The sequence below is a fragment of the Chrysoperla carnea genome (assembly GCF_905475395.1).
Source record: "Chrysoperla carnea chromosome X unlocalized genomic scaffold, inChrCarn1.1 SUPER_X_unloc_104, whole genome shotgun sequence".
Taxonomy (NCBI): domain Eukaryota; kingdom Metazoa; phylum Arthropoda; class Insecta; order Neuroptera; family Chrysopidae; genus Chrysoperla; species Chrysoperla carnea.
The window spans coordinates 7388-28734 of NW_025408050.1; the positions used below are offsets into that span (position 1 = coordinate 7388).

General features: G+C 24.4%; 4 non-coding genes across 4 annotated transcripts; all 4 read left to right on the forward strand.

The window, feature by feature from the left end:
- LOC123303580 lies at window positions 1-119 on the forward strand. The gene has a single exon (XR_006535687.1). It is a non-coding gene; the product is annotated as a 5S ribosomal RNA (ribosomal RNA).
- Window positions 120-6472: 6353 nt separating this feature from the next.
- On the forward strand, window positions 6473-6591 carry LOC123303581. The gene has a single exon (XR_006535688.1). It is a non-coding gene; the product is annotated as a 5S ribosomal RNA (ribosomal RNA).
- A 6358-nt stretch (window positions 6592-12949) lies between these two features.
- LOC123303582 lies at window positions 12950-13068 on the forward strand. Its single transcript, XR_006535689.1, has one exon. It is a non-coding gene; the product is annotated as a 5S ribosomal RNA (ribosomal RNA).
- Window positions 13069-19428: 6360 nt separating this feature from the next.
- On the forward strand, window positions 19429-19547 carry LOC123303583. The gene has a single exon (XR_006535690.1). It is a non-coding gene; the product is annotated as a 5S ribosomal RNA (ribosomal RNA).
- The last annotated feature ends 1800 nt before the right edge of the window (window positions 19548-21347 follow it).

Here is a 21347-nt window from a genome sequence, read left to right on the forward strand (position 1 = left end):
GGCAACAGCCATACCACGTTGAAAACACCGGTTCTCGTCCGATCACCGAAGTTAAGCAACATTGGGCACAGTCAGTACTTGGATGGGTGACCGCTTGGGAACACTGTGTGCGGTTGCCTTTTTATATTAAAAATATAAATTATTTTTCTTCTTTTCTTTTTTTTTACACACCATATATAAATATATGTTATTTAGAAATGTAAACCTTTTATATTATTCGTCAACAAATAAATATTATTTTTTGTATAAAATTTTATTGCATTTATAACTCATATCATGGTTACTTTAAAGCGAGAAGTTTTTTTAATATTTCAAATGAATATAAAATAATATAAATTTTATGAAATTTATTTATTTTTAGAAATAGCAATCGCTTATAATTATAACAAAATTTTAATAATGTTTAATTTTATTTCAATAATTTATATATATATATATATATATATATTTTTTAATAAAAATAATATACTCTTATTTAATAATATATGTTGGTCCTATATATAGGACCGAAAATATTTCTTATTTGTTTTTTTTTTTTTTAAATTGTCATTTAAAACGCTTATGCACGTTCTCCACGAATACGTCTTGCCAATTGTATATCCTTAGGCATAATTGTAACACGCTTTGCATGAATTGCGCATAAATTGGTATCTTCAAATAAACCTACTAAATAGGCTTCACTAGCTTCTTGTAATGCCATAACAGCTGAACTTTGGAAACGTAAATCGGTTTTAAAATCTTGTGCAATTTCACGTACTAAACGTTGGAATGGTAATTTACGAATTAACAATTCAGTACTTTTTTGATAACGACGAATTTCTCGTAAAGCTACTGTACCAGGACGATATCTGTGTGGTTTTTTTACTCCACCAGTTGCTGGTGCACTTTTACGTGCAGCTTTCGTTGCTAATTGTTTTCTTGGTGCTTTACCACCAGTTGATTTACGTGCAGTTTGCTTGGTTCTAGCCATTTTCAAATAATAATGTTTTTACAAAAAAACACACAATTTTAAAAATTATATTCGACAATTTGATACTACAAAGTCAAATGTTTAAATGCGAAATAAATGTGTTGTATTTATATTTATATGAAATTTCAAAATTTTTGTTGTCATATCCTATTGGATAGCTATCAGAGTATGGACTAATCAAATTGTATAGGCGTGGCTTAAAAAATCTTTAATGCTTTATATAAAAAGGCACAATTGTACCGGCGCTCACATACATTACAATACTTGTGAGGTTAACACACGTGTTATCCGTTCGTTAAAATATTGTAAATAATTTTTTATTAAAATGACTGGCAGAGGAAAAGGTGGAAAGGGTCTTGGAAAAGGGGGTGCAAAACGTCATAGAAAAGTTTTGCGTGATAATATCCAAGGTATTACAAAACCTGAAATTCGTCGTTTAGCACGACGAGGTGGAGTAAAACGTATCTCTGGTTTAATTTATGAAGAAACACGTGGTGTACTTAAAGTATTCCTTGAAAATGTTATTCGGGATGCTGTTACATATACTGAACACGCAAAACGTAAAACAGTTACAGCTATGGATGTTGTATATGCATTAAAACGACAAGGTCGTACTTTGTATGGTTTTGGAGGTTAAGAAAATATAATAATTTACTTAAAATATTTAGTAAATTTATTAAAGAATATTTAATACATCCGATAAATTTAAACAGGCTTTCCTTTTTGGGAAGCCACTAATTTTATTTATATAAGAGTAAATAAATTTGTTAATAAATATAACATATTATATAATTTGTTTACAACAAATTATTTTGTTTATAACATACATTACCAAATATTTTTATTTATTTTTTTTTTTTTTATTGTAATATATCTGCAATAATAAATTATAATTTGTATATTATCTATTTTATTTTACAATAACTTATTGAATTTTTGAAAAAATTTTATTATAAATTAATATACTATTATATTTTTTATATATACAAGTTAAGAGTAACAAGTATCGATAGGAGATTATCGAATTTATAACTAATAAAACATTTCGCCTTAATCAAAGAAAATAAAGATTTTGCTATACCATTTTTTATACTTTCAATAAATAATTTATTATTAAATTTTTATTATTTCATTTATTTTTTAAAATTATTAAAAATATTTTTCTAATAATTATAAGCGTACATAAACAAGTAGTAAATGTAAAATGAAAATAATAAAGGTAATGTAATGCATTTGCATTACACTGATTTACGATATATATTCCGCGATATCCTTTATTATATTTAAAATTAATAATATTGATATACTAATAATAGATATATTCAAGCTATTAATATATAAAATTTTATATTAAATATGATATTAATAATTGTTTATTTTATTTTTTTGTATATATAAAAATAATTTACTCTTATTTAAAAAATTTGATGGCTCTCTTAAAAAGAGAGCCGTTTTTATATGTTGATGTATTTTTATGTTATCAATTAAATAATATTTTCGATTTATTTATTTTGAACTTGTATATTTTGTAACAGCTTTAGTACCTTCACTAACAGCGTGCTTTGCCAATTCACCAGGTAATAATAATCGAACTGCGGTTTGAATTTCCCGACTTGTGATTGTTGAACGTTTATTATAATGTGCTAAACGTGATGCTTCAGCAGCAATACGTTCAAAAATATCATTAACAAAACTGTTCATGATACTCATAGCTTTACTAGAGATATATCAGGATGCACTTGTTTTAATACTTTGTAAATGTAAATTGCATATGATTCCTTGCGCTTCCTCTTCTTTTTCTTATCACTCTTTGATATATTTTTTTGAGCTTTGCCAGCTTTTTTTGCTGCTTTTCCACTTGTTTTTGGTGGCATTGTTACAAACAATTAATATACACAGATAGTTACAGAACACCAGTCAGTATATGTATGAGCGTGTCGTGTATACAACTAGCGTATTATATACGCGAAGATGGATATAACAATAAAAATGAATACTACTCTCTGATTGGCTAAAAATAATACTATAAGGTGATTGGTTTATTTTTAAAGTTTTATATTTTATAAATATTATAAATTAAAATACCCAAATAACATTTTAAACATTTATGTTACAATCCCCGTAACGTACACATCTGTGTGATTATATTTACAAAAAAAAATATTAATTAAATAAATTTATTCGCTATGTCTGGACGAGGTAAAGGTGGTAAAGTAAAGGGAAAGGCAAAGTCAAGATCAAGCCGAGCAGGATTACAATTTCCTGTTGGAAGAATTCACAGATTATTACGAAAAGGAAATTATGCTGAACGAGTAGGTGCTGGTGCCCCAGTATATTTGGCTGCTGTTATGGAATATTTGGCTGCAGAAGTTCTCGAGTTAGCTGGTAATGCTGCCCGTGATAACAAAAAAACACGTATCATTCCACGTCATTTACAATTGGCAATTCGTAATGATGAAGAATTAAATAAATTATTATCTGGTGTAACAATTGCTCAAGGTGGTGTATTACCAAACATTCAAGCAGTGTTATTACCAAAGAAAACTGAAAAGAAAGCATAAATTAAAAACATTGCATTAATTTTTATAATAATAATACATCGATCATAGGCCTTTTAATAAAAGGCCACAAATTTATTTAAAATAAGAGTAAAAATTATTTTTATAAATAATATATTATAATATTTTTTTAAAGAATCAATTTAAATAATTATAAATTAATGATTCTTTTTTTTTTTTTCTTTTTTTATATGTTATTATGGAAATAATTCATCATATTATGATGACATTTAGGTAACATATTATAAGAATATTCATAAAATATTATCAAAATAATATTGTATTATGATGATATTTAGACAAAATATTATAAGAATATACACAAAATATTATCAAAATAATATCATTAGATAACAAAACTGTTCATGATACTCATACCTTTACTAGAGATAAAAGTATCAGGATGCACTTGTATTAATACATATTATCACAACATCACAAAATATTTTTTAAAAGGAAAAATTTTTTTAAAATTATTATAAAATTTGATTGAATTAAATTTCAATTTATTTTTTTAATAATTAAAGAAAAAAAAAAAACAAAGCATATAAACTTTCTATTGAAAATGTTATTTTAAACTAGATGGCCAAGTGAACTTCGTTACACAAACAATATATGACGTATTCGTTATTTAAATAATCAGTATCCTTTGATATTATATCAATACGTTACTCTCTTCTTTTGATACATATTAATAAAATTTCAATTTATAAGATTTTATGTCAATTATATAAATAATATTATAAATTTTCTAAATACATAAGTTAAGTAACAAAAAATTTGAATAACAAGATAAATTTATATATTATGTTTTAATACTCGATACTATAATATATCGCATCCGTTACCAATTATTCGGTATCCTTTGATTTATACACAGAATGAACTAAAAATATATATCAAATTTATTTTATTTATTTATATATTTAATATTATTATTATTATTTTATATTACAAAGTTTCTTAACGAAGCTTACAATGATTTCTCATATCGTACTTAACAAAATTATTTAGATCATATAAAATTTAAATTGTTAAAAAATTTGTATATTTATTATTATTATTATTTATTTTTATTAAAATTACATAACATAAAATTAATAATATTTTAATAATTATATAAATTAATTCTTATTTAAAATAATCTTATATTAATCTCAACAAATACTCTAATAATATATTTTGTCATAAATTTTTTTATATTTAAAATAAATATTATAATATATAAATACTTATATCAGTATAAAATTTCTTTATATAATTATGAAAAAATTAATTTAATAGTTAATTATTGATATTAATGCATAAATAAAAGTATTTTCTAATGAAATATATTTTGTCAATGTTCGATTAACACATTTCATAATAATACGTTTTCATTATTGACAAAAAAAGTTTTTCTAAAAATGAAATCTTATACTATAATATATATATTTATATATTAAATTTTTTAATTATTTATATACTAATAATTTATAATAAATCGATATTAAATAAAAAATAAAAATATATACTTTTTAAGTTTACCTTAAAAATATTATTGTTTTGTATGATTGAAATAATTAATATTAAACTATGTTTATTAATAATTGTTAATAAAAAAATTAAATATATTTTAATTTATAAAATAAATATTATTATTAAATTTATAATTTATTATTTTATATATTATAGAAATTGAAAAAATAAATCATGTTTACTACGACAGTAAATTAGAAATACTATTTAATTTTTATGTGTTTTCTACATGGTACTTTGACTTACATAGGGACTTATATTATTGTGAATAATGATATAATTGAAAACCTTTATTTTTTATTTGATAGAATTATTATATTTTATCATTTAAATATTTATAATAAATACATTATTTTTATAAAGTAAAAAAATATGGCCGAAGAAAATTCTACAGCTGTTGCAGCAACTGCGGTTACTGCTGCTTCTACAACACCAACAAAAAAAGCAACAGCTTCTGGTGCTAAACGTACAAAACAACATTCAAAACCAACACATCCACGTACATCAGAAATGGTTGTTAACGCAATTAAAAATTTAAAAGAACGTGGTGGTTCATCATTACAAGCAATTAAAAAATATTTAGCTGCAAATTATAAAGTGGATTCTGATAAAATTTCACCATTTATTAAAAAATATTTAAAAGCTGCTGTAACTGAGGGAGCCTTGGTACAAACTAAAGGTAAAGGTGCATCTGGTTCATTCAAATTGGCTGCTTCCGCTTCATCTAATTCTTCAGCTAAATCAAAAGTATCCAAAAAAGAAAGTGGAGCAAAAGGTTCAGCAAAGAGTGCTAAAAGTAAACGGGCACCAAAAGAAAAGAAAGCCACAACTACATCATTGGCAGCCAAAAAGCCTAAAGCAAAAAAAGCGACTCCATCATCATCAACTGCTGCTAAAAAAGTTACTGCAAAATCATCAGCGGCATCAAAAAAAGCACCAGTTAAAGCAAAACCAGCAAAAAGTACAAAATCCGCTGCCAAAAGTAGCCCTGCTCGTAAACCGAAAGCACCAAAAGCTAAGAAAGCTTCTGTTGCCAAATCATCTCCTACAAAAATTAAAAAAGCAGCACCAAAAAAGAAATGATCTGTTACTTTAATAATATATTGAAATATTTCATTATTTTTGCTAAAAAATGAAAATAACATAGGCCTTAATACAGGCCACAAATTAATATTTGATAAGAGTAAATTATTTTTTGTATAAATATTTTATAAAATAATAGTTAAGAAACATTTGCCACAGTCAGTACCACGGATGGGTGGCCACTTGAGAATACTGTGTGCGGTTGCATTTTTATTTAAAATATATGGTATAATAAATAAGTATATATTTAAATTGATTACTTCATTGAAAATTTTAATAATATACTTTAATATTAATGATATTTATGAAAAATATATATTTGTAAAAATTTTCATTTATTACTGGCAACAGCCATACCACGTTGAAAACACCGGTTCTCGTCCGATCACCGAAGTTAAGCAACATTGGGCACAGTCAGTACTTGGATGGGTGACCGCTTGGGAACACTGTGTGCGGTTGCCTTTTTATATTAAAAATATAAATTATTTTTCTTCTTTTCTTTTTTTTTACACACCATATATAAATATATGTTATTTAGAAATGTAAACCTTTTATATTATTCGTCAACAAATAAATATTATTTTTTGTATAAAATTTTATTGCATTTATAACTCATATCATGGTTACTTTAAAGCGAGAAGTTTTTTTAATATTTCAAATGAATATAAAATAATATAAATTTTATGAAATTTATTTATTTTTAGAAATAGCAATCGCTTATAATTATAACAAAATTTTAATAATGTTTAATTTTATTTCAATAATTTATATATATATATATATATATATATATTTTTTAATAAAAATAATATACTCTTATTTAATAATATATGTTGGTCCTATATATAGGACCGAAAATATTTCTTATTTGTTTTTTTTTTTTTTAAATTGTCATTTAAAACGCTTATGCACGTTCTCCACGAATACGTCTTGCCAATTGTATATCCTTAGGCATAATTGTAACACGCTTTGCATGAATTGCGCATAAATTGGTATCTTCAAATAAACCTACTAAATAGGCTTCACTAGCTTCTTGTAATGCCATAACAGCTGAACTTTGGAAACGTAAATCGGTTTTAAAATCTTGTGCAATTTCACGTACTAAACGTTGGAATGGTAATTTACGAATTAACAATTCAGTACTTTTTTGATAACGACGAATTTCTCGTAAAGCTACTGTACCAGGACGATATCTGTGTGGTTTTTTTACTCCACCAGTTGCTGGTGCACTTTTACGTGCAGCTTTCGTTGCTAATTGTTTTCTTGGTGCTTTACCACCAGTTGATTTACGTGCAGTTTGCTTGGTTCTAGCCATTTTCAAATAATAATGTTTTTACAAAAAAACACACAATTTTAAAAATTATATTCGACAATTTGATACTACAAAGTCAAATGTTTAAATGCGAAATAAATGTGTTGTATTTATATTTATATGAAATTTCAAAATTTTTGTTGTCATATCCTATTGGATAGCTATCAGAGTATGGACTAATCAAATTGTATAGGCGTGGCTTAAAAAATCTTTAATGCTTTATATAAAAAGGCACAATTGTACCGGCGCTCACATACATTACAATACTTGTGAGGTTAACACACGTGTTATCCGTTCGTTAAAATATTGTAAATAATTTTTTATTAAAATGACTGGCAGAGGAAAAGGTGGAAAGGGTCTTGGAAAAGGGGGTGCAAAACGTCATAGAAAAGTTTTGCGTGATAATATCCAAGGTATTACAAAACCTGCAATTCGTCGTTTAGCACGACGAGGTGGAGTAAAACGTATCTCTGGTTTAATTTATGAAGAAACACGTGGTGTACTTAAAGTATTCCTTGAAAATGTTATTCGGGATGCTGTTACATATACTGAACACGCAAAACGTAAAACAGTTACAGCTATGGATGTTGTATATGCATTAAAACGACAAGGTCGTACTTTGTATGGTTTTGGAGGTTAAGAAAATATAATAATTTACTTAAAATATTTAGTAAATTTATTAAAGAATATTTAATACATCCGATAAATTTAAACAGGCTTTCCTTTTTGGGAAGCCACTAATTTTATTTATATAAGAGTAAATAAATTTGTTAATAAATATAACATATTATATAATTTGTTTACAACAAATTATTTTGTTTATAACATACATTACCAAATATTTTTATTTATTTTTTTTTTTTTTATTGTAATATATCTGCAATAATAAATTATAATTTGTATATTATCTATTTTATTTTACAATAACTTATTGAATTTTTGAAAAAATTTTATTATAAATTAATATACTATTATATTTTTTATATATACAAGTTAAGAGTAACAAGTATCGATAGGAGATTATCGAATTTATAACTAATAAAACATTTCGCCTTAATCAAAGAAAATAAAGATTTTGCTATACCATTTTTTATACTTTCAATAAATAATTTATTATTAAATTTTTATTATTTCATTTATTTTTTAAAATTATTAAAAATATTTTTCTAATAATTATAAGCGTACATAAACAAGTAGTAAATGTAAAATGAAAATAATAAAGGTAATGTAATGCATTTGCATTACACTGATTTACGATATATATTCCGCGATATCCTTTATTATATTTAAAATTAATAATATTGATATACTAATAATAGATATATTCAAGCTATTAATATATAAAATTTTATATTAAATATGATATTAATAATTGTTTATTTTATTTTTTTGTATATATAAAAATAATTTACTCTTATTTAAAAAATTTGATGGCTCTCTTAAAAAGAGAGCCGTTTTTATATGTTGATGTATTTTTATGTTATCAATTAAATAATATTTTCGATTTATTTATTTTGAACTTGATATTTTGTAACAGCTTTAGTACCTTCACTAACAGCGTGCTTTGCCAATTCACCAGGTAATAATAATCGAACTGCGGTTTGAATTTCCCGACTTGTGATTGTTGAACGTTTATTATAATGTGCTAAACGTGATGCTTCAGCAGCAATACGTTCAAAAATATCATTAACAAAACTGTTCATGATACTCATAGCTTTACTAGAGATACCAGTATCAGGATGCACTTGTTTTAATACTTTGTAAATGTAAATTGCATATGATTCCTTGCGCTTCCTCTTCTTTTTCTTATCACTCTTTGATATATTTTTTTGAGCTTTGCCAGCTTTTTTTGCTGCTTTTCCACTTGTTTTTGGTGGCATTGTTACAAACAATTAATATACACAGATAGTTACAGAACACCAGTCAGTATATGTATGAGCGTGTCGTGTATACAACTAGCGTATTATATACGCGAAGATGGATATAACAATAAAAATGAATACTACTCTCTGATTGGCTAAAAATAATACTATAAGGTGATTGGTTTATTTTTAAAGTTTTATATTTTATAAATATTATAAATTAAAATACCCAAATAACATTTTAAACATTTATGTTACAATCCCCGTAACGTACACATCTGTGTGATTATATTTACAAAAAAAAATATTAATTAAATAAATTTATTCGCTATGTCTGGACGAGGTAAAGGTGGTAAAGTAAAGGGAAAGGCAAAGTCAAGATCAAGCCGAGCAGGATTACAATTTCCTGTTGGAAGAATTCACAGATTATTACGAAAAGGAAATTATGCTGAACGAGTAGGTGCTGGTGCCCCAGTATATTTGGCTGCTGTTATGGAATATTTGGCTGCAGAAGTTCTCGAGTTAGCTGGTAATGCTGCCCGTGATAACAAAAAAACACGTATCATTCCACGTCATTTACAATTGGCAATTCGTAATGATGAAGAATTAAATAAATTATTATCTGGTGTAACAATTGCTCAAGGTGGTGTATTACCAAACATTCAAGCAGTGTTATTACCAAAGAAAACTGAAAAGAAAGCATAAATTAAAAACATTGCATTAATTTTTATAATAATAATACATCGATCATAGGCCTTTTAATAAAAGGCCACAAATTTATTTAAAATAAGAGTAAAAATTATTTTTATAAATAATATATTATAATATTTTTTTAAAGAATCAATTTAAATAATTATAAATTAATGATTCTTTTTTTTTTTTTCTTTTTTTATATGTTATTATGGAAATAATTCATCATATTATGATGACATTTAGGTAACATATTATAAGAATATTCATAAAATATTATCAAAATAATATTGTATTATGATGATATTTAGACAAAATATTATAAGAATATACACAAAATATTATCAAAATAATATCATTAGATAACAAAACTGTTCATGATACTCATACCTTTACTAGAGATAAAAGTATCAGGATGCACTTGTATTAATACATATTATCACAACATCACAAAATATTTTTTAAAAGGAAAAATTTTTTTAAAATTATTATAAAATTTGATTGAATTAAATTTCAATTTATTTTTTTAATAATTAAAGAAAAAAAAAAAACAAAGCATATAAACTTTCTATTGAAAATGTTATTTTAAACTAGATGGCCAAGTGAACTTCGTTACACAAACAATATATGACGTATTCGTTATTTAAATAATCAGTATCCTTTGATATTATATCAATACGTTACTCTCTTCTTTTGATACATATTAATAAAATTTCAATTTATAAGATTTTATGTCAATTATATAAATAATATTATAAATTTTCTAAATACATAAGTTAAGTAACAAAAAATTTGAATAACAAGATAAATTTATATATTATGTTTTAATACTCGATACTATAATATATCGCATCCGTTACCAATTATTCGGTATCCTTTGATTTATACACAGAATGAACTAAAAATATATATCAAATTTATTTTATTTATTTATATATTTAATATTATTATTATTATTTTATATTACAAAGTTTCTTAACGAAGCTTACAATGATTTCTCATATCGTACTTAACAAAATTATTTAGATCATATAAAATTTAAATTGTTAAAAAATTTGTATATTTATTATTATTATTATTTATTTTTATTAAAATTACATAACATAAAATTAATAATATTTTAATAATTATATAAATTAATTCTTATTTAAAATAATCTTATATTAATCTCAACAAATACTCTAATAATATATTTTGTCATAAATTTTTTTATATTTAAAATAAATATTATAATATATAAATACTTATATCAGTATAAAATTTCTTTATATAATTATGAAAAAATTAATTTAATAGTTAATTATTGATATTAATGCATAAATAAAAGTATTTTCTAATGAAATATATTTTGTCAATGTTCGATTAACACATTTCATAATAATACGTTTTCATTATTGACAAAAAAAGTTTTTCTAAAAATGAAATCTTATACTATAATATATATATTTATATATTAAATTTTTTAATTATTTATATACTAATAATTTATAATAAATCGATATTAAATAAAAAATAAAAATATATACTTTTTAAGTTTACCTTAAAAATATTATTGTTTTGTATGATTGAAATAATTAATATTAAACTATGTTTATTAATAATTGTTAATAAAAAAATTAAATATATTTTAATTTATAAAATAAATATTATTATTAAATTTATAATTTATTATTTTATATATTATAGAAATTGAAAAAATAAATCATGTTTACTACGACAGTAAATTAGAAATACTATTTAATTTTTATGTGTTTTCTACATGGTACTTTGACTTACATAGGGACTTATATTATTGTGAATAATGATATAATTGAAAACCTTTATTTTTTATTTGATAGAATTATTATATTTTATCATTTAAATATTTATAATAAATACATTATTTTTATAAAGTAAAAAAATATGGCCGAAGAAAATTCTACAGCTGTTGCAGCAACTGCGGTTACTGCTGCTTCTACAACACCAACAAAAAAAGCAACAGCTTCTGGTGCTAAACGTACAAAACAACATTCAAAACCAACACATCCACGTACATCAGAAATGGTTGTTAACGCAATTAAAAATTTAAAAGAACGTGGTGGTTCATCATTACAAGCAATTAAAAAATATTTAGCTGCAAATTATAAAGTGGATTCTGATAAAATTTCACCATTTATTAAAAAATATTTAAAAGCTGCTGTAACTGAGGGAGCCTTGGTACAAACTAAAGGTAAAGGTGCATCTGGTTCATTCAAATTGGCTGCTTCCGCTTCATCTAATTCTTCAGCTAAATCAAAAGTATCCAAAAAAGAAAGTGGAGCAAAAGGTTCAGCAAAGAGTGCTAAAAGTAAACGGGCACCAAAAGAAAAGAAAGCCACAACTACATCATTGGCAGCCAAAAAGCCTAAAGCAAAAAAAGCGACTCCATCATCATCAACTGCTGCTAAAAAAGTTACTGCAAAATCATCAGCGGCATCAAAAAAAGCACCAGTTAAAGCAAAACCAGCAAAAAGTACAAAATCCGCTGCCAAAAGTAGCCCTGCTCGTAAACCGAAAGCACCAAAAGCTAAGAAAGCTTCTGTTGCCAAATCATCTCCTACAAAAATTAAAAAAGCAGCACCAAAAAAGAAATGATCTGTTACTTTAATAATATATTGAAATATTTCATTATTTTTGCTAAAAAATGAAAATAACATAGGCCTTAATACAGGCCACAAATTAATATTTGATAAGAGTAAATTATTTTTTGTATAAATATTTTATAAAATAATAGTTAAGAAACATTTGCCACAGTCAGTACCACGGATGGGTGGCCACTTGAGAATACTGTGTGCGGTTGCATTTTTATTTAAAATATATGGTATAATAAATAAGTATATATTTAAATTGATTACTTCATTGAAAATTTTAATAATATACTTTAATATTAATGATATTTATGAAAAATATATATTTGTAAAAATTTTCATTTATTACTGGCAACAGCCATACCACGTTGAAAACACCGGTTCTCGTCCGATCACCGAAGTTAAGCAACATTGGGCACAGTCAGTACTTGGATGGGTGACCGCTTGGGAACACTGTGTGCGGTTGCCTTTTTATATTAAAAATATAAATTATTTTTCTTCTTTTCTTTTTTTTTACACACCATATATAAATATATGTTATTTAGAAATGTAAACCTTTTATATTATTCGTCAACAAATAAATATTATTTTTTGTATAAAATTTTATTGCATTTATAACTCATATCATGGTTACTTTAAAGCGAGAAGTTTTTTTAATATTTCAAATGAATATAAAATAATATAAATTTTATGAAATTTATTTATTTTTAGAAATAGCAATCGCTTATAATTATAACAAAATTTTAATAATGTTTAATTTTATTTCAATAATTTATATATATATATATATATATATATATTTTTTAATAAAAATAATATACTCTTATTTAATAATATATGTTGGTCCTATATATAGGACCGAAAATATTTCTTATTTGTTTTTTTTTTTTTTAAATTGTCATTTAAAACGCTTATGCACGTTCTCCACGAATACGTCTTGCCAATTGTATATCCTTAGGCATAATTGTAACACGCTTTGCATGAATTGCGCATAAATTGGTATCTTCAAATAAACCTACTAAATAGGCTTCACTAGCTTCTTGTAATGCCATAACAGCTGAACTTTGGAAACGTAAATCGGTTTTAAAATCTTGTGCAATTTCACGTACTAAACGTTGGAATGGTAATTTACGAATTAACAATTCAGTACTTTTTTGATAACGACGAATTTCTCGTAAAGCTACTGTACCAGGACGATATCTGTGTGGTTTTTTTACTCCACCAGTTGCTGGTGCACTTTTACGTGCAGCTTTCGTTGCTAATTGTTTTCTTGGTGCTTTACCACCAGTTGATTTACGTGCAGTTTGCTTGGTTCTAGCCATTTTCAAATAATAATGTTTTTACAAAAAAACACACAATTTTAAAAATTATATTCGACAATTTGATACTACAAAGTCAAATGTTTAAATGCGAAATAAATGTGTTGTATTTATATTTATATGAAATTTCAAAATTTTTGTTGTCATATCCTATTGGATAGCTATCAGAGTATGGACTAATCAAATTGTATAGGCGTGGCTTAAAAAATCTTTAATGCTTTATATAAAAAGGCACAATTGTACCGGCGCTCACATACATTACAATACTTGTGAGGTTAACACACGTGTTATCCGTTCGTTAAAATATTGTAAATAATTTTTTATTAAAATGACTGGCAGAGGAAAAGGTGGAAAGGGTCTTGGAAAAGGGGGTGCAAAACGTCATAGAAAAGTTTTGCGTGATAATATCCAAGGTATTACAAAACCTGCAATTCGTCGTTTAGCACGACGAGGTGGAGTAAAACGTATCTCTGGTTTAATTTATGAAGAAACACGTGGTGTACTTAAAGTATTCCTTGAAAATGTTATTCGGGATGCTGTTACATATACTGAACACGCAAAACGTAAAACAGTTACAGCTATGGATGTTGTATATGCATTAAAACGACAAGGTCGTACTTTGTATGGTTTTGGAGGTTAAGAAAATATAATAATTTACTTAAAATATTTAGTAAATTTATTAAAGAATATTTAATACATCCGATAAATTTAAACAGGCTTTCCTTTTTGGGAAGCCACTAATTTTATTTATATAAGAGTAAATAAATTTGTTAATAAATATAACATATTATATAATTTGTTTACAACAAATTATTTTGTTTATAACATACATTACCAAATATTTTTATTTATTTTTTTTTTTTTTATTGTAATATATCTGCAATAATAAATTATAATTTGTATATTATCTATTTTATTTTACAATAACTTATTGAATTTTTGAAAAAATTTTATTATAAATTAATATACTATTATATTTTTATATATATACAAGTTAAGAGTAACAAGTATCGATAGGAGATTATCGAATTTATAACTAATAAAACATTTCGCCTTAATCAAAGAAAATAAAGATTTTGCTATACCATTTTTTATACTTTCAATAAATAATTTATTATTAAATTTTTATTATTTCATTTATTTTTTAAAATTATTAAAAATATTTTTCTAATAATTATAAGCGTACATAAACAAGTAGTAAATGTAAAATGAAAATAATAAAGGTAATGTAATGCATTTGCATTACACTGATTTACGATATATATTCCGCGATATCCTTTATTATATTTAAAATTAATAATATTGATATACTAATAATAGATATATTCAAGCTATTAATATATAAAATTTTATATTAAATATGATATTAATAATTGTTTATTTTATTTTTTTGTATATATAAAAATAATTTACTCTTATTTAAAAAATTTGATGGCTCTCTTAAAAAGAGAGCCGTTTTTATATGTTGATGTATTTTTATGTTATCAATTAAATAATATTTTCGATTTATTTATTTTGAACTTGTATATTTTGTAACAGCTTTAGTACCTTCACTAACAGCGTGCTTTGCCAATTCACCAGGTAATAATAATCGAACTGCGGTTTGAATTTCCCGACTTGTGATTGTTGAACGTTTATTATAATGTGCTAAACGTGATGCTTCAGCAGCAATACGTTCAAAAATATCATTAACAAAACTGTTCATGATACTCATAGCTTTACTAGAGATACCAGTATCAGGATGCACTTGTTTTAATACTTTGTAAATGTAAATTGCATATGATTCCTTGCGCTTCCTCTTCTTTTTCTTATCACTCTTTGATATATTTTTTTGAGCTTTGCCAGCTTTTTTTGCTGCTTTTCCACTTGTTTTTGGTGGCATTGTTACAAACAATTAATATACACAGATAGTTACAGAACACCAGTCAGTATATGTATGAGCGTGTCGTGTATACAACTAGCGTATTATATACGCGAAGATGGATATAACAATAAAAATGAATACTACTCTCTGATTGGCTAAAAATAATACTATAAGGTGATTGGTTTATTTTTAAAGTTTTATATTTTATAAATATTATAAATTAAAATACCCAAATAACATTTTAAACATTTATGTTACAATCCCCGTAACGTACACATCTGTGTGATTATATTTACAAAAAAAAATATTAATTAAATAAATTTATTCGCTATGTCTGGACGAGGTAAAGGTGGTAAAGTAAAGGGAAAGGCAAAGTCAAGATCAAGCCGAGCAGGATTACAATTTCCTGTTGGAAGAATTCACAGATTATTACGAAAAGGAAATTATGCTGAACGAGTAGGTGCTGGTGCCCCAGTATATTTGGCTGCTGTTATGGAATATTTGGCTGCAGAAGTTCTCGAGTTAGCTGGTAATGCTGCCCGTGATAACAAAAAAACACGTATCATTCCACGTCATTTACAATTGGCAATTCGTAATGATGAAGAATTAAATAAATTATTATCTGGTGTAACAATTGCTCAAGGTGGTGTATTACCAAACATTCAAGCAGTGTTATTACCAAAGAAAACTGAAAAGAAAGCATAAATTAAAAACATTGCATTAATTTTTATAATAATAATACATCGATCATAGGCCTTTTAATAAAAGGCCACAAATTTATTTAAAATAAGAGTAAAAATTATTTTTATAAATAATATATTATAATATTTTTTTAAAGAATCAATTTAAATAATTATAAATTAATGATTCTTTTTTTTTTTTTCTTTTTTTATATGTTATTATGGAAATAATTCATCATATTATGATGACATTTAGGTAACATATTATAAGAATATTCATAAAATATTATCAAAATAATATTGTATTATGATGATATTTAGACAAAATATTATAAGAATATACACAAAATATTATCAAAATAATATCATTAGATAACAAAACTGTTCATGATACTCATACCTTTACTAGAGATAAAAGTATCAGGATGCACTTGTATTAATACATATTATCACAACATCACAAAATATTTTTTAAAAGGAAAAATTTTTTTAAAATTATTATAAAATTTGATTGAATTAAATTTCAATTTATTTTTTTAATAATTAAAGAAAAAAAAAAAACAAAGCATATAAACTTTCTATTGAAAATGTTATTTTAAACTAGATGGCCAAGTGAACTTCGTTACACAAACAATATATGACGTATTCGTTATTTAAATAATCAGTATCCTTTGATATTATATCAATACGTTACTCTCTTCTTTTGATACATATTAATAAAATTTCAATTTATAAGATTTTATGTCAATTATATAAATAATATTATAAATTTTCTAAATACATAAGTTAAGTAACAAAAAATTTGAATAACAAGATAAATTTATATATTATGTTTTAATACTCGATACTATAATATATCGCATCCGTTACCAATTATTCGGTATCCTTTGATTTATACACAGAATGAACTAAAAATATATATCAAATTTATTTTATTTATTTATATATTTAATATTATTATTATTATTTTATATTACAAAGTTTCTTAACGAAGCTTACAATGATTTCTCATATCGTACTTAACAAAATTATTTAGATCATATAAAATTTAAATTGTTAAAAAATTTGTATATTTATTATTATTATTATTTATTTTTATTAAAATTACATAACATAAAATTAATAATATTTTAATAATTATATAAATTAATTCTTATTTAAAATAATCTTATATTAATCTCAACAAATACTCTAATAATATATTTTGTCATAAATTTTTTTATATTTAAAATAAATATTATAATATATAAATACTTATATCAGTATAAAATTTCTTTATATAATTATGAAAAAATTAATTTAATAGTTAATTATTGATATTAATGCATAAATAAAAGTATTTTCTAATGAAATATATTTTGTCAATGTTCGATTAACACATTTCATAATAATACGTTTTCATTATTGACAAAAAAAGTTTTTCTAAAAATGAAATCTTATACTATAATATATATATTTATATATTAAATTTTTTAATTATTTATATACTAATAATTTATAATAAATCGATATTAAATAAAAAATAAAAATATATACTTTTTAAGTTTACCTTAAAAATATTATTGTTTTGTATGATTGAAATAATTAATATTAAACTATGTTTATTAATAATTGTTAATAAAAAAATTAAATATATTTTAATTTATAAAATAAATATTATTATTAAATTTATAATTTATTATTTTATATATTATAGAAATTGAAAAAATAAATCATGTTTACTACGACAGTAAATTAGAAATACTATTTAATTTTTATGTGTTTTCTACATGGTACTTTGACTTACATAGGGACTTATATTATTGTGAATAATGATATAATTGAAAACCTTTATTTTTTATTTGATAGAATTATTATATTTTATCATTTAAATATTTATAATAAATACATTATTTTTATAAAGTAAAAAAATATGGCCGAAGAAAATTCTACAGCTGTTGCAGCAACTGCGGTTACTGCTGCTTCTACAACACCAACAAAAAAAGCAACAGCTTCTGGTGCTAAACGTACAAAACAACATTCAAAACCAACACATCCACGTACATCAGAAATGGTTGTTAACGCAATTAAAAATTTAAAAGAACGTGGTGGTTCATCATTACAAGCAATTAAAAAATATTTAGCTGCAAATTATAAAGTGGATTCTGATAAAATTTCACCATTTATTAAAAAATATTTAAAAGCTGCTGTAACTGAGGGAGCCTTGGTACAAACTAAAGGTAAAGGTGCATCTGGTTCATTCAAATTGGCTGCTTCCGCTTCATCTAATTCTTCAGCTAAATCAAAAGTATCCAAAAAAGAAAGTGGAGCAAAAGGTTCAGCAAAGAGTGCTAAAAGTAAACGGGCACCAAAAGAAAAGAAAGCCACAACTACATCATTGGCAGCCAAAAAGCCTAAAGCAAAAAAAGCGACTCCATCATCATCAACTGCTGCTAAAAAAGTTACTGCAAAATCATCAGCGGCATCAAAAAAAGCACCAGTTAAAGCAAAACCAGCAAAAAGTACAAAATCCGCTGCCAAAAGTAGCCCTGCTCGTAAACCGAAAGCACCAAAAGCTAAGAAAGCTTCTGTTGCCAAATCATCTCCTACAAAAATTAAAAAAGCAGCACCAAAAAAGAAATGATCTGTTACTTTAATAATATATTGAAATATTTCATTATTTTTGCTAAAAAATGAAAATAACATAGGCCTTAATACAGGCCACAAATTAATATTTGATAAGAGTAAATTATTTTTTGTATAAATATTTTATAAAATAATAGTTAAGAAACATTTGCCACAGTCAGTACCACGGATGGGTGGCCACTTGAGAATACTGTGTGCGGTTGCATTTTTATTTAAAATATATGGTATAATAAATAAGTATATATTTAAATTGATTACTTCATTGAAAATTTTAATAATATACTTTAATATTAATGATATTTATGAAAAATATATATTTGTAAAAATTTTCATTTATTACTGGCAACAGCCATACCACGTTGAAAACACCGGTTCTCGTCCGATCACCGAAGTTAAGCAACATTGGGCACAGTCAGTACTTGGATGGGTGACCGCTTGGGAACACTGTGTGCGGTTGCCTTTTTATATTAAAAATATAAATTATTTTTCTTCTTTTCTTTTTTTTTACACACCATATATAAATATATGTTATTTAGAAATGTAAACCTTTTATATTATTCGTCAACAAATAAATATTATTTTTTGTATAAAATTTTATTGCATTTATAACTCATATCATGGTTACTTTAAAGCGAGAAGTTTTTTTAATATTTCAAATGAATATAAAATAATATAAATTTTATGAAATTTATTTATTTTTAGAAATAGCAATCGCTTATAATTATAACAAAATTTTAATAATGTTTAATTTTATTTCAATAATTTATATATATATATATATATATATATATTTTTTAATAAAAATAATATACTCTTATTTAATAATATATGTTGGTCCTATATATAGGACCGAAAATATTTCTTATTTGTTTTTTTTTTTTTTAAATTGTCATTTAAAACGCTTATGCACGTTCTCCACGAATACGTCTTGCCAATTGTATATCCTTAGGCATAATTGTAACACGCTTTGCATGAATTGCGCATAAATTGGTATCTTCAAATAAACCTACTAAATAGGCTTCACTAGCTTCTTGTAATGCCATAACAGCTGAACTTTGGAAACGTAAATCGGTTTTAAAATCTTGTGCAATTTCACGTACTAAACGTTGGAATGGTAATTTACGAATTAACAATTCAGTACTTTTTTGATAACGACGAATTTCTCGTAAAGCTACTGTACCAGGACGATATCTGTGTGGTTTTTTTACTCCACCAGTTGCTGGTGCACTTTTACGTGCAGCTTTCGTTGCTAATTGTTTTCTTGGTGCTTTACCACCAGTTGATTTACGTGCAGTTTGCTTGGTTCTAGCCATTTTCAAATAATAATGTTTTTACAAAAAAACACACAATTTTAAAAATTATATTCGACAATTTGATACTACAAAGTCAAATGTTTAAATGCGAAATAAATGTGTTGTATTTATATTTATATGAAATTTCAAAATTTTTGTTGTCATATCCTATTGGATAGCTATCAGAGTATGGACTAATCAAATTGTATAGGCGTGGCTTAAAAAATCTTTAATGCTTTATATAAAAAGGCACAATTGTACCGGCGCTCACATACATTACAATACTTGTGAGGTTAACACACGTGTTATCCGTTCGTTAAAATATTGTAAATAATTTTTTATTAAAATGACTGGCAGAGGAAAAGGTGGAAAGGGTCTTGGAAAAGGGGGTGCAAAACGTCATAGAAAAGTTTTGCGTGATAATATCCAAGGTATTACAAAACCTGCAATTCGTCGTTTAGCACGACGAGGTGGAGTAAAACGTATCTCTGGTTTAATTTATGAAGAAACACGTGGTGTACTTAAAGTATTCCTTGAAAATGTTATTCGGGATGCTGTTACATATACTGAACACGCAAAACGTAAAACAGTTACAGCTATGGATGTTGTATATGCATTAAAACGACAAGGTCGTACTTTGTATGGTTTTGGAGGTTAAGAAAATATAATAATTTACTTAAAATATTTAGTAAATTTATTAAAGAATATTTAATACATCCGATAAATTTAAACAGGCTTTCCTTTTTGGGAAGCCACTAATTTTATTTATATAAGAGTAAATAAATTTGTTAATAAATATAACATATTATATAATTTGTTTACAACAAATTATTTTGTTTATAACATACATTACCAAATATTTTTATTTATTTTTTTTTTTTTTATTGTAATATATCTGCAATAATAAATTATAATTTGTATATTATCTATTTTATTTTACAATAACTTATTGAATTTTTGAAAAAATT